Genomic DNA, 14,266 nt, shown 5'->3' with positions numbered 1-14,266 from the left:
ACTTCTAAAATGTCGAGATTGTAAACGAAACAAATAACAAAATGTATTTCTAAAGTGTAAACATGGTTAAGTCATAAACATAGTCTCCCCGTCGGGACCCCGGTCTCCCGCGTGACAGGCGGGGATACTGACCACTATACTAACGAGGAACTGATGACTCCCTGGTACCTGACCTCCTACTGATTGTTCTACCTGTCCCCCTGCTGGGGGCGCTGCACCCACAGAAATGTCAGTGTTGACCCCATCTGTGCAAGGAAAGAGCCGCTCTCTTTGTATCACTGATTTACAGCTTCCTCTGCACAGACTCCTCCTTTTCTCTCTCTGACAGTCACTGGGATCAGCGGCTGCACCTCCGTCCATTTCTGCTCTGGCTAAATTCACTTCTTGGTGCCATCTGAGAAAAATGGGGGAGACAAAAACAATTGTCAAGCTCTAGCGTCGTTGCTTCAAAACATGGCGTATTTTAATTTCAGAATGTGAAAAGAAATATGAAGAGCAAATACGAAAAAAAATCCTTCGAGCCGGATTTGAACCAGCGACCTAAGGATATCAGCTTCACCACTACAGTCCTCCGCTCTACCAACTGAGCTATCGAAGGGACAGAAGCAGCATGTGACTGCAGCCTTCAGGTTATGTACCTGCCAGCAGTGGGGCCCATGGTGATCATGTGTATGTGTGCTGGGCATTTAAAGACCGAGGTCACATATCAAGCTGTGTCTTCAGGATGCATGCTGTTTATTTTCAGATGCCTATCTCATTCTCCAACAGCACAAACCTACAATCAGCATCATTTCATCTACCACCAGAGTACTTTTTGGAAACTCATCGCACAATAACTACAAAGGGTGACTCGCCATTTTAATTGGCAAGGCGTGCTTTTCCTCTTCATTTGCGTACTCTGGAAAACACATGCCGCTTTAGCAATGCACATTTTCAGTGCTTTTCTAATATCTGAATATTTCAGCAGCAAGCATGGGGGAGGGCTTTCTGTTGAAGTCAGTCATACAGCCATTGTCTTTCCATCTTGATTACCTTTACTTAGAATTCAAAAAAATAAATGTGTCTTGTCGCAGACGCACAAAGTGATTTCTCAGCATTCTCAATGGTTTATTAAAAATAATGGGAACTAACTTTCTTGAGAAAAGTACAGCTCAGGAAATAAAATGGCAAAACCATCACCACAAGTATGTCGGCCAATGAACTCAGCTGGAATGCTGAAAGTTGTGTAGATTCTTAAACTTTGGAAAGCTTGGCGCTCAGTGTAAGAATGATAGGGAGTGTGCGGTGAGGATGCAGGCATGTTGCCCCCCCTGTGATTGGTGAAGGCGTGAACAATGACAATATTAACACTTACCAGTTTTACATAAAAAACCTTGCTCTAGTGCAAGGGTGCCCAACATAAGTCCAGTAGAGTCGGATCCATGCCGGATTTGCAGGATATCCACAAGATATATATATGATTGCCAGAAATGAACAACAGTTACATATTAAGCTCGTCCGAGGTCACCTTGAAAACCTGGCATGGACGGCCCCGCCTCCCACTGCAATGGAAACCATTCTCTAACACACAGGATGGGGGGAGTGATACTGCTTCCTACCTGGCCTCGTGCAGGAAGGAAGCCAGAGACAGTGTCTGTTAAACTCACTACAAACAGTGGCAACTTGGAACGATTTCACATTTAAGGCTGCACCCAACATTGTCTGCAGCTTGCCAGGCTGTGAGCAGGCCCAGGGTTCGCACAGACTTGAACAGATCCAGCTCTGCTTAAGAGGCTCAGCACTGGTTCTGTAAAGTGTCCATCCCTGGCCAGCCACAGTGCACGTGAGGAGCTGCTCATCCGGTTCTGTGCTCTTGTGCAACAAAAGGAAAGTAAAGTGACCTGATTTCTAAAGTGTTTGCTATTTCCATATGTCACCTTCATAGCACCGTAAATAACCAGTATTCATAGCAGCCACTTTATATACCTTGTGAGGGAAAAGCGTTGAGCCCACTCGGCTCGGATTTAAGAATGTGACCTGTAAGTCATGCTCAGGTACCAGCAGGGGGCACTTTACTAGTGAGCCATCTTGGAGGCTGCCCATGACTGACTCTGCCCTAGCCCACCCCACCTTTTTGAGACAAGCATCTGTTGTGAAAACTCCTCGTCCCCCCCTGGCTCCCAGCAAAGGCCTGACAGCCATCATCTCACCCCTGGAAGCACCTAGAAACTCTGCTGCTAGGCGCTCTCGAGCACAGTGTCAGTCCCACGGCTGCCTGCGTGTCTTTGACTTCTTCAGGCATCCCTCGCGCTTCCACATAAAGTGTAGCTCGTGACACGCATCACCAGAAGGGAGATTATGGTTGGGGCATAGAAGCTAGACCCCAGGCGCTACATTACATACCCTGCACTGATGCTACAGCAATTGGGCATCGTCATTTGAACGTATTTGCCCTGGTTAGTCAGCGCAAATGTCTTTTTATTTAGCACGTTGATATGCCACAAATGTCATCACAAAACAGGATCAGTACAAGTGTAACATATGCATCCCAGAAATGCAGAAGCGTTGGTTCAACACTGCAATGTATGTAAACCCCCCCCCCCCCCCCCCCGGACTAAAAAATGCACTTAAGGAGCAAACACTTTTTTTTTAGCTCAAATCACTCAGCTGTGTTTTTATAAAACATTACTGGTTTCTTGACAGCAGTGTGAATGATGACCCGAATTGCAGTATGAACAGGGCCTGGCTATTGTTGGCAGCTCTTTCATGGCAGTTCCACAATGGCTTCAGATGACAAACAAGCCTTGGTAAAGCTAATAGATCTTGCCTATGTGGGATCTATTGGTTTTGTGAATGTTTTTTTAGCCACATTGTACAGCAGCTCTGGCTTCAGTGCAGCATGGATGAATGTAAAAAAAAGCACTATGAAGTGATCAATGCTGGCTGTGTCATATACAGCTTTTTTCCTTTACTTTCAGCCATGTTGCAGCATGGCTAAATCACTGGCAAAACCAGTAGCTATCACATAGGCGATACCTATTGGCTTTGCCAATGCTTGTGTTCCTTGCCATTAATAACCTGACATCTGAAAAACATCAGGACTTTTACAAGGAGACGTGCACACTACAGGATACTGTCATTTCACTACTAACACACCTCATGCTTGTCAATGGAAGGTTCCATGGTGTAATGGTTAGCACTCTGGACTTTGAGTCCAGCGATCTGAGTTTGAATCTCGGTAGAACCTGCTGTAGTTTTAATAATTTAACATTCATTTCTTTAGTTTTGTATTATTTTAAAATTTTCAGTCCCGTACTAATTACAAGCGAGCTAATATCTTTTGCACAGTTTACATCATCTATGCGTTGCTTATCTTGTTTATTTGAAATATGTTACTATATGGATGATATCAATTAAAATTGTAGCACAGAAGTATCGCTCGTCATATATATTAATAATGCAGAACAAGTTAGGTGGTCATAGATATTAATAATAATGCAGAGCAAGGTAGATGGAAGTGTTAAAAGTGTTTCCGCCCTGTTTCAAACCCGCGACCTTTCACGGGGGCAGCGAACGTGATAACCACTACACTACAGAAACTCGCGGGAGCTGATGTCGCATGTACATTATACTGAGAATTATAAAGGGGTGGGGCATTGGGGGTGACGAGCAGTGAGGGGAGTGCACTGTGCACTCCCCTCAGTGCACATGTGTGTTTGGCCGGCCATCTGGGGCACACTGCTGCCGGGCTGGAGAGAGCAGGCACAGGCTCCCAGTCTGTCTGGGAGCGCCGTGGCTGGGCACTCCCAGCCAATCCTAACGCTTCTCTGAGCAGCGTCAGGATTGGCCGCAGGGCAGGCTGGGAGCCTGCTGCTGACGGAGGAGCAGCGGTGCGACGGAGCAGGTAAGTTTTTAGTTTTTTAACTTTTTAATATTGTTAATATTCTCCTTGCCTCCCCACACCCCACTCTCCACCCCACCTCTGGTAACCCCTGTGAGTCGCGACTGCCACTTAGTCAAGGAGAGTTATCTTTCCCTTAGAGTCCACTCTAGTCAAGGGGGCAAAAAGATTCTGAATCTCTGCCTAACTGAACAACACTTTAATCACCCCAGAGCCTTCCAGTAGCTGACATCACACCCAAAGAAACAATTACTAACAAGACGCCATTGTGAATTATGTCCAATTCACTTTTATCCTCTTCTGAACACATCTGCTCCACCTTGGATTACATCCATGCCCAGGAATATAGTAAGGGAGCCGTTCTTGTAGCTCCTTGTTACCAAGTTTCGTCCTTGGCAACCCAACTCTCTCTTCCTTACCTATCACCTGCAGACGAAAGAAAAATAGCGCACAAACAAAGCAAGTTTCATGTTGAAATTAAACATAGGAATTGGCAGACCTTAACTCCAGCTTGAACAATGGAATGGAAGCACATTTTAGTTATGTTTTTACAAATGCAATTGTCTTAAACACAGTAAATGATGAGTGACTATAAAATATATCATTTGTTAAGATACCAAGGTATAAATGCATCTGGTTAACATTTCATAAAAGCAGTTTATATCTAACAAGTGTAATATCACTCACAAAGGCACCATAATGTTGTGGTCTTTTAATGCATCACATTTACATGGGTATAGTTTTTCACACAATATATGAAGGTAAATGCTGTCCTTCTCTTCTACCAAAGAAAGCATAAAGGCACAGCCATGTTATGCTCTGTCACACCCATTGCTGTGAAACATCTGGTGGAGCCCTGGGGGTGCATCTGTAACGTAATGGGTATTTGTAAGGCACGCAATCACCTGCAAGGGTTTCCTGGCGCTGAGCAGGCGTGTGTGTGTGTAGCCCTGTCTAAGGTAGGTTGGTTTATTAAAAACGCAGGTCTTCAACTTCTTGCAGAATTGAAGAAGAGAATAAAATGCTCTTGTGTGAAATGGGAGTCCATTCCATGCTTTAGGAGTGATGCAACAGAACACCCATCCTCCTGATCTGGTTCTCTGTATGTATGGGATGTGTGTGAGTAGGAGCCCTGAGTAGATGGAAGTCTCTTGGTGGTTGTGGAAAGAGAAGCAACTGGTCAAGTAGGTGGGGCCTACGTTGTGTTGTGCCTTGAATGTGTATGTAAGGTGTTTGAAATTAGTTCATTTCTGTTTCGGGAGACAGTGGAGCTCTCTGAGGTATGGTGAGATGTGAATTCAGAGCGGGAGGTTGAGGATGAGTCTGGGTGCCAACTTCCAGGTAGTTTTCTAGTGAGTTATCTGATGTTTCAAGCATAGAGAGCATCCCCGTGGGCCAACTTGCTGCTAACTTGGTCATGAGTGGCAGTTTTCTAGTGTTGCTGGCTGTGGATTCTAATGATGAGTATTGTCTGCTTTCAAGCCCTGCAGGAGGGTTGCCACTTTTTCAGAGAAGAATTCTAAATATTTCTGTCTAGACTCAGGTTACGGAAGGTCCGGGAGATTGTATTTAAATAGTAGTTTGTGGAAAGTTGCACTCCACTCTTTCGGACCTTCATACAAGGAGTAAAACTTTCCTCTTAGCAGTGAACTTACAGCCTGTGATAGTATTCTCTCAGTTCTGAGACTCACACTGAGTAGGGCTTTGAGAAACTTGTTCCAATAAAGAAAATAAAGACGGACTGAAGGGGGCTCAGAAAGAAATGAGGGGTGAAGAAAGAAAGAAGCTGGAATGTGGAGGGAAATAGATTGATGTTGTTAAAGTAATGTTTTATTTTACCAAGTTTGAGAGGGTTTAAAGTTTGACTACTCAGCACTGAAGGTAATGGATATCAAACAAAAAGTCACTGTGGAAACCTGGGACCTTTAGAGCTTCAGTCTAACGTCCTAGCCAAGAGCCCATGGAGGGGCTCTGTTGTTTTGGAGAGCTCACAGGTATCTTTACAGGTGTCCAGGTCTCTCATCACCTCCCCCCTTAGTCTGAAAGAAGCCTCGCCGGGGGTCGCTGCTCTCTTTACAGCAGTGTGGACCAGACATCACCACACAGGCTTAAACCTACGCTTTCGCCGACTGACCAAGATATACAAAAAGCCAGAATAAAACACCAGACATGGAAGACACACTGCATTCATGGAGACCACGAAGAAAGAGATACTGCACATTAAATAGATTTACATTAAATAGATGGAGAATACTTGACGGAGACACAAACTATTAAAACAAGCATTTGCAATGCAACGGGTCTCGCGTTTGCTCATGTTACAGCTGATCGCGTTGTAAACTCCTAACCCGACTTTTCACCTATCGGGCAAAAGTGCATTTATGTACATAACCCGAAAAAGTGAAGTTAATTATGTAAAGTGCTCGACTTCTGCCAAGCGAGATCGCGCTCGTGAATGAGAGAAAAAGAAGTCCATGAGCCCGATGGAAAACAGCGAGCCTCGCATGTTTTCTGTACTTGGTCGCTGCGCTGGAGGAGGGCGAGCCACCGGAAAAGGCATGACCTATGCGTGCCTTCGACTAATGAAAGCAAGCGGATTTTATTAGGCAAGCCCACGTACCAATAAAAAACACTGACGTGACGTTGACAGGGCTCCGAGCCCTTTTCTAAACACTAAAGCGTCTCGCTGCGATACGCATGCGCGAGCGCATGCAACGCAGGCTCGACCCTAAAAACATGAATAACCAATACACTACCCGGAAGCCTACGTTTCTTCGTTACTACAACTTGCATTCACTCCAATTTCAGAAAAGTACGTTCGTTATTAAAAAAGATACAGTTTGGTTCTAATTGTTTGTATAGATGATATATAGTTTTAGTTGAAAATCAGAGGCGCAACTAGAAAAAGTAATAGTGATGAAGCTTATAATAAATTTGAAATTAACCATGACGCGATTACGTGGAATTGATAATCAAGCAAAACAGCCAGTACCAATTGTTCACCACATAGTACTTTGTTTTTCTGTAAATATTAAACATTCGCTGTCGACAAAGTGGTCCATAACTTAAAATCAAAATGTACAAATGTGTTCCCAAAACTTGATTCCTTCATGTTGAAAGCTTTCTCTGTTGGATTTCCAAGCCTTCCAGCGCTCTGCTAGAGGCGCCTCGGTGTTGGTATTTATTACAATTCTATATGCTGCCACTGATCATATTATACAGTGCACTTCATATACATTAAATCGCAATACTTCTAAAATGTCGAGATTGTAAACGAAACAAATAACAAAATGTATTTCTAAAGTGTACACATGGTTAAGTCATAAACATAGTCTCCCCGTCGGGGAATTGAACCCCGGTCTCCCGCGTGACAGGCGGGGATACTGACCACTATACTAACGAGGAACTGATGACTCCCTGGTACCTGACCTCCTACTGATTGTTCTACCTGTCCCCCTGCTGGGGGCGCTGCACCCACATAAATGTCAGTGTTGACCCCGCCTGTGCCAGGAAGGAGCCGGTCTCTGTGTATCACTGATTTACAGCTTCCTCTGCACAGACTCCTCCTTTTCTCTCTCTGACAGTCACTGGGATCAGCGGCTGCACCTCCGTCCATTTCTGCTCTGGCTAAATTCACTTCTTGGTGCCATCTGAGAAAAATGGGGGAGACAAAAACAATTGTCAAGCTCTAGCGTCCTTGCTTCAAAACATGGCGTATTTTAATTTCAGAATGTGAAAAGAAATATGAAGAGCAAATACGAAAAAAAAATGCTTCGAGCCGGATTTGAACCAGCGACCTAAGGATATCAGCTTCACCACTACAGTCCTCCGCTCTACCAACTGAGCTATCGAAGGGACGGAAGCATCATGTGACTGCAGCCTTCAGGTTATGTACCTGCCAGCAGTGGGGCCCATGGTGACCATGTGTATGTGTGCTGGGCATTTAAAGACCGAGGTCACATATCAAGCTGTGTCTTCAGGATGCATGCTGTTTATTTTCAGATGCCTATCTCATTCTCCAACAGCACAAACCTACAATCAGCATCATTTCATCTACCACCTGAGTACTTTTTGGAAACTCATCGCACAATAACTACAAAGGGTGACTCGCCATTTTAATTGGCAAGGCGTGCTTTTCCTCTTCATTTGCGTACTCTGGAAAACACATGCCGCTTTAGCAATGCACATTTTCAGTGCTTTTCTAATATCTGAATATTTCAGCAGCAAGCATGGGGGAGGGCTTTCTGTTGAAGTCAGTCATACAGCCATTGTCTTTCCATCTTGATTACCTTTACTTAGAATTCAAAAAAATAAATGTGTCTTGTCGCAGACGCACAAAGTGATTTCTCAGCATTCTCAATGGTTTATTAAAAATAATGGGAACTAACTTTCTTGAGAAAAGTACAGCTCAGGAAATAAAATGGCAAAACCATCACAACAAGTATGTCGGCCAATGAACTCAGCTGGAATGCTGAAAGTTGTGTAGATTCTTAAACTTTGGAAAGCTTGGCGCTCAGTGTAAGAATGATAGGGAGTGTGCGGTGAGGATGCAGGCATGTTGCCCCCCCTGTGATTGGTGAAGGCGTGAACAATGACAATATTAACACTTACCAGTTTTACATAAAAAACCTTGCTCTAGTGCAAGGGTGCCCAACATAAGTCCAGTAGAGTCGGATCCATGCCGGATTTGCAGGATATCCACAAGATATATATATGATTGCCAGAAATGAACAACAGTTACATATTAAGCTCGTCCGAGGTCACCTTGAAAACCTGGCATGGACGGCCCCGCCTCCCACTGCAATGGAAACCATTCTCTAACACACAGGATGGGGGGAGTGATACTGCTTCCTACCTGGCCTCGTGCAGGAAGGAAGCCAGAGACAGTGTCTGTTAAACTCACTACAAACAGTGGCAACTTGGAACGATTTCACATTTAAGGCTGCACCCAACATTGTCTGCAGCTTGCCAGGCTGTGAGCAGGCCCAGGGTTTGCACAGACTTGAACAGATCCAGCTCTGCTTAAGAGGCTCAGCACTGGTTCTGTAAAGTGTCCATCCCTGGCCAGCCACAGTGCACGTGAGGAGCTGCTCATCCGGTTCTGTGCTCTTGTGCAACAAAAGGAAAGTAAAGTGACCTGATTTCTAAAGTGTTTGCTATTTCCATATGTCACCTTCATAGCACCGTAAATAACCAGTATTCATAGCAGCCACTTTATATACCTTGTGAGGGAAAAGCGTTGAGCCCACTCGGCTCGGATTTAAGAATGTGACCTGTAAGTCATGCTCAGGTACAAGCAGGGGGCACTTTACTAGTGAGCCATCTTGGAGGATGCCCATGACTGACTCTGCCCTAGCCCACCCCACCTTTTTGAGACAAGCATCTGTTGTGAAAACTCCTCGTCCCCCCCTGGCTCCCAGCAAAGGCCTGACAGCCATCATCTCACCCCTGGAAGCACCTAGAAACTCTGCTGCTAGGCGCTCTCGAGCACAGTGTCAGTCCCACGGCTGCCTGCGTGTCTTTGACTTCTTCAGGCATCCCTCGCGCTTCCACATAAAGTGTAGCTCGTGACACGCATCACCAGAAGGGAGATTATGGTTGGGGCATAGAAGCTAGACCCCAGGCGCTACATTACATACCCTGCACTGATGCTACAGCAATTGGGCATCGTCATTTGAACGTATTTGCCCTGGTTAGTCAGCGCAAATGTCTTTTTATTTAGCACGTTGATATGCCACAAATGTCATCACAAAACAGGATCAGTACAAGTGTAACATATGCATCCCAGAAATGCAGAAGCGTTGGTTCAACACTGCAATGTATGTAATCCCCCCCCCCCCCCCCCCGGACTAAAAAATGCACTTAAGGAGCAAACACTTTTTTTTTAGCTCAAATCACTCAGCTGTGTTTTTATAAAACATTACTGGTTTCTTGACAGCAGTGTGAATGATGACCCGAATTGCAGTATGAACAGGGCCTGGCTATTGTTGGCAGCTCTTTCATGGCAGTACCACAATGGCTCCAGATGACAAACAAGCCTTGGTAAAGCTAATAGATCTTGCCTATGTGGGATCTATTGGTTTTGTGAATGTTTTTTTAGCCACATTGTACAGCAGCTCTGGCTTCAGTGCAGCATGGATGAATGTAAAAAAAAGCACTATGAAGTGATCAATGCTGGCTGTGTCATATACAGCTTTTTTCCTTTACTTTCAGCCATGTTGCAGCATGGCTAAATCACTGGCAAAACCAGTAGCTATCACATAGGCGATACCTATTGGCTTTGCCAATGCTTGTGTTCCTTGCCATTAATAACCTGACATCTGAAAAACATCAGGACTTTTACAAGGAGACGTGCACACTACAGGATACTGTCATTTCACTACTAACACACCTCATGCTTGTCAATGGAAGGTTCCATGGTGTAATGGTTAGCACTCTGGACTTTGAGTCCAGCGATCTGAGTTTGAATCTCGGTAGAACCTGCTGTAGTTTTAATAATTTAACATTCATTTCTTTAGTTTTGTATTATTTTAAAATTTTCAGTCCCGTACTAATTACAAGCGAGCTAATATCTTTTGCACAGTTTACATCATCTATGCGTTGCTTATCTTGTTTATTTGAAATATGTTACTATATGGATGATATCAATTAAAATTGTAGCACAGAAGTATCGCTCGTCATATATATTAATAATGCAGAACAAGTTAGGTGGTCATAGATATTAATAATAATGCAGAGCAAGGTAGATGGAAGTGTTAAAAGTGTTTCCGCCCTGTTTCAAACCCGCGACCTTTCACGGGGGCAGCGAACGTGATAACCACTACACTACAGAAACTCGCGGGAGCTGATGTCGCATGTACATTATACTGAGAATTATAAAGGGGTGGGGCATTGGGGGTGACGAGCAGTGAGGGGAGAGCACTGTGCACTCCCCTCAGTGCACATGTGTGTTTGGCCGGCCATCTGGGGCACACTGCTGCCGGGCTGGAGAGAGCAGGCACAGGCTCCCAGTCTGTCTGGGAGCGCCGTGGCTGGGCACTCCCAGCCAATCCTAACGCTTCTCTGAGCAGCGTCAGGATTGGCCGCAGGGCAGGCTGGGAGCCTGCTGCTGACGGAGGAGCAGCGGTGCGACGGAGCAGGTAAGTTTTTAGTTTTTTAACTTTTTAATATTGTTAATATTCTCCTTGCCTCCCCACACCCCGCTCTCCACCCCACCTCTGGTAACCCCTGTGAGTCGCGACTGCCACTTAGTCAAGGAGAGTTATCTTTCCCTTAGAGTCCACTCTAGTCAAGGGGGCAAAAAGATTCTGAATCTCTGCCTAACTGAACAACACTTTAATCACCCCAGAGCCTTCCAGTAGCTGACATCACACCCAAAGAAACAATTACTAACAAGACACCATTGTGAATTATGTCCAATTCACTTTTATCCTCTTCTGAACACATCTGCTCCACCTTGGATTACATCCATGCCCAGGAATATAGTAAGGGAGCCGTTCTTGTAGCTCCTTGTTACCAAGTTTCGTCCTTGGCAACCCAACTCTCTCTTCCTTACCTATCACCTGCAGACGAAAGAAAAATAGCGCACAAACAAAGCAAGTTTCATGTTGAAATTAAACATAGGAATTGGCAGACCTTAACTCCAGCTTGAACAATGGAATGGAAGCACATTTTAGTTATGTTTTTACAAATGCAATTGTCTTAAACACAGTAAATGATGAGTGACTATAAAATATATCATTTGTTAAGATACCAAGGTATAAATGCATCTGGTTAACATTTCATAAAAGCAGTTTATATCTAACAAGTGTAATATCACTCACAAAGGCACCATAATGTTGTGGTCTTTTAATGCATCACATTTACATGGGTATAGTTTTTCACACAATATATGAAGGTAAATGCTGTCCTTCTCTTCTACCAAAGAAAGCATAAAGGCACAGCCATGTTATGCTCTGTCACACCCATTGCTGTGAAACATCTGGTGGAGCCCTGGGGGTGCATCTGTAACGTAATGGGTATTTGTAAGGCACGCAATCACCTGCAAGGGTTTCCTGGCGCTGAGCAGGCGTGTGTGTGTGTAGCCCTGTCTAAGGTAGGTTGGTTTATTAAAAACGCAGGTCTTCAACTTCTTGCAGAATTGAAGAAGAGAATAAAATGCTCTTGTGTGAAATGGGAGTCCATTCCATGCTTTAGGAGTGATGCAACAGAACACCCATCCTCCTGATCTGGTTCTCTGTATGTATGGGATGTGTGTGAGTAGGAGCCCTGAGTAGATGGAAGTCTATTGGTGGTTGTGGAAAGAGAAGCAACTGGTCAAGTAGGTGGGGCCTACGTTGTGTTGTGCCTTGAATGTGTATGTAAGGTGTTTGAAATTAGTTCATTTCTGTTTCGGGAGACAGTGGAGCTCTCTGAGGTATGGTGAGATGTGAATTCAGAGCGGGAGGTTGAGGATGAGTCTGGGTGCCAACTTCCAGGTAGTTTTCTAGTGAGTTATCTGATGTTTCAAGCATAGAGAGCATCCCCGTGGCCCAACTTGCTGCTAACTTGGTCATGAGTGGCAGTTTTCTAGTGTTGCTGGCTGTGGATTCTAATGATGAGTATTGTCTGCTTTCAAGCCCTGCAGGAGGGTTGCCACTTTTTCAGAGAAGAATTCTAAATATTTCTGTCTAGACTCAGGTTACGGAAGGTCCGGGAGATTGTATTTAAATAGTAGTTTGTGGAAAGTTGCACTCCACTCTTTCGGACCTTCATACAAGGAGTAAAACTTTCCTCTTAGCAGTGAACTTACAGCCTGTGATAGTATTCTCTCAGTTCTGAGACTCAAGAAAGAAAGAAGCTGGAATGTGGAGGGAAATAGATTGATGTTGTTAAAGTAATGTTTTATTTTACCAAGTTTGAGAGGGTTTAAAGTTTGACTACTCAGCACTGAAGGTAATGGATATCAAACAAAAAGTCACTGTGGAAACCTGGGATCTTTAGAGCTTCAGTCTAACGTCCTAGCCAAGAGCCCATGGAGGGGCTCTGTTGTTTTGGAGAGCTCACAGGTATCTTTACAGGTGTCCAGGTCTCTCATCACCTCCCCCCTTAGTCTGAAAGAAGCCTCGCCGGGGGTCGCTGCTCTCTTTACAGCAGTGTGGACCAGACATCACCACACAGGCTTAAACCTACGCTTTCGCCGACTGACCAAGATATACAAAAAGCCAGAATAAAACACCAGACATGGAAGACACACTGCATTCATGGAGACCACGAAGAAAGAGATACTGCACATTAAATAGATTTACATTAAATAGATGGAGAATACTTGACGGAGACACAAACTATTAAAACAAGCATTTGCAATGCAACGGGTCTCGCGTTTGCTCATGTTACAGCTGATCGCGTTGTAAACTCCTAACCCGACTTTTCACCTATCGGGCAAAAGTGCATTTATGTACATAACCCGAAAAAGTGAAGTTAATTATGTAAAGTGCTCGACTTCTGCCAAGCGAGATCGCGCTCGTGAATGAGAGAAAAAGAAGTCCATGAGCCCGATGGAAAACAGCGAGCCTCGCATGTTTTCTGTACTTGGTCGCTGCGCTGGAGGAGGGCGAGCCACCGGAAAAGGCATGACCTATGCGTGCCTTCGACTAATGAAAGCAAGCGGATTTTATTAGGCAAGCCCACGTACCAATAAAAAACACTGACGTGACGTTGACAGGGCTCCGAGCCCTTTTCTAAACACTAAAGCGTCTCGCTGCGATACGCATGCGCGAGCGCATGCAACGCAGGCTCGACCCTAAAAACATGAATAACCAATACACTACCCGGAAGCCTACGTTTCTTCGTTACTACAACTTGCATTCACTCCAATTTCAGAAAAGTACGTTCGTTATTAAAAAAGATACAGTTTGGTTCTAATTGTTTGTATAGATGATATATAGTTTTAGTTGAAAATCAGAGGCGCAACTAGAAAAAGTAATAGTGATGAAGCTTATAATACATTTGAAATTAACCATGACGCGATTACGTGGAATTGATAATCAAGCAAAACAGCCAGTACCAATTGTTCACCACATAGTACTTTGTTTTTCTGTAAATATTAAACATTCGCTGTCGACTAAGTGGTCCATAACTTAAAATCAAAATGTACAAATGTGTTCCCAAAACTTGATTCCTTCATGTTGAAAGCTTTCTCTGTTGGATTTCCAAGCCTTCCAGCGCTCTGCTAGAGGCGCCTCGGTGTTGGTATTTATTACAATTCTATATGCTGCCACTGATCATATTATACAGTGCACTTCATATACATTAAATCGCAATACTTCTAAAATGTCGAGATTGTAAACGAAACAAATAACAAAATGTATTTCTAAAGTGTAAACATGGTTAAGTCATAAACATAGT

The 14,266-nt window shown here is 44.3% G+C and overlaps 2 non-coding genes across 2 annotated transcripts; both read right to left on the bottom strand.

Moving 5' to 3' along the window:
* Window positions 1-512: 512 nt before the first annotated feature.
* On the bottom strand, window positions 513-598 carry TRNAY-GUA (transfer RNA tyrosine (anticodon GUA)). Its single transcript is given in 2 exon segments — window positions 513-548; window positions 562-598. It is a non-coding gene; the product is annotated as a tRNA-Tyr (tRNA).
* A 6,615-nt stretch (window positions 599-7,213) lies between these two features.
* TRNAD-GUC (transfer RNA aspartic acid (anticodon GUC)) lies at window positions 7,214-7,285 on the bottom strand. Its single transcript has one exon. It is a non-coding gene; the product is annotated as a tRNA-Asp (tRNA).
* Window positions 7,286-14,266: the final 6,981 nt, after the last annotated feature.

Source organism: Pleurodeles waltl, unplaced genomic scaffold (assembly GCF_031143425.1).
Source record: "Pleurodeles waltl isolate 20211129_DDA unplaced genomic scaffold, aPleWal1.hap1.20221129 scaffold_67, whole genome shotgun sequence".
In the NCBI taxonomy this organism is placed as follows: Eukaryota; Metazoa; Chordata; class Amphibia; order Caudata; family Salamandridae; genus Pleurodeles; species Pleurodeles waltl.
The sequence above is the reverse complement of the archived record's forward strand: the minus strand, read 5'-3'. Positions and strand labels throughout refer to the sequence as shown.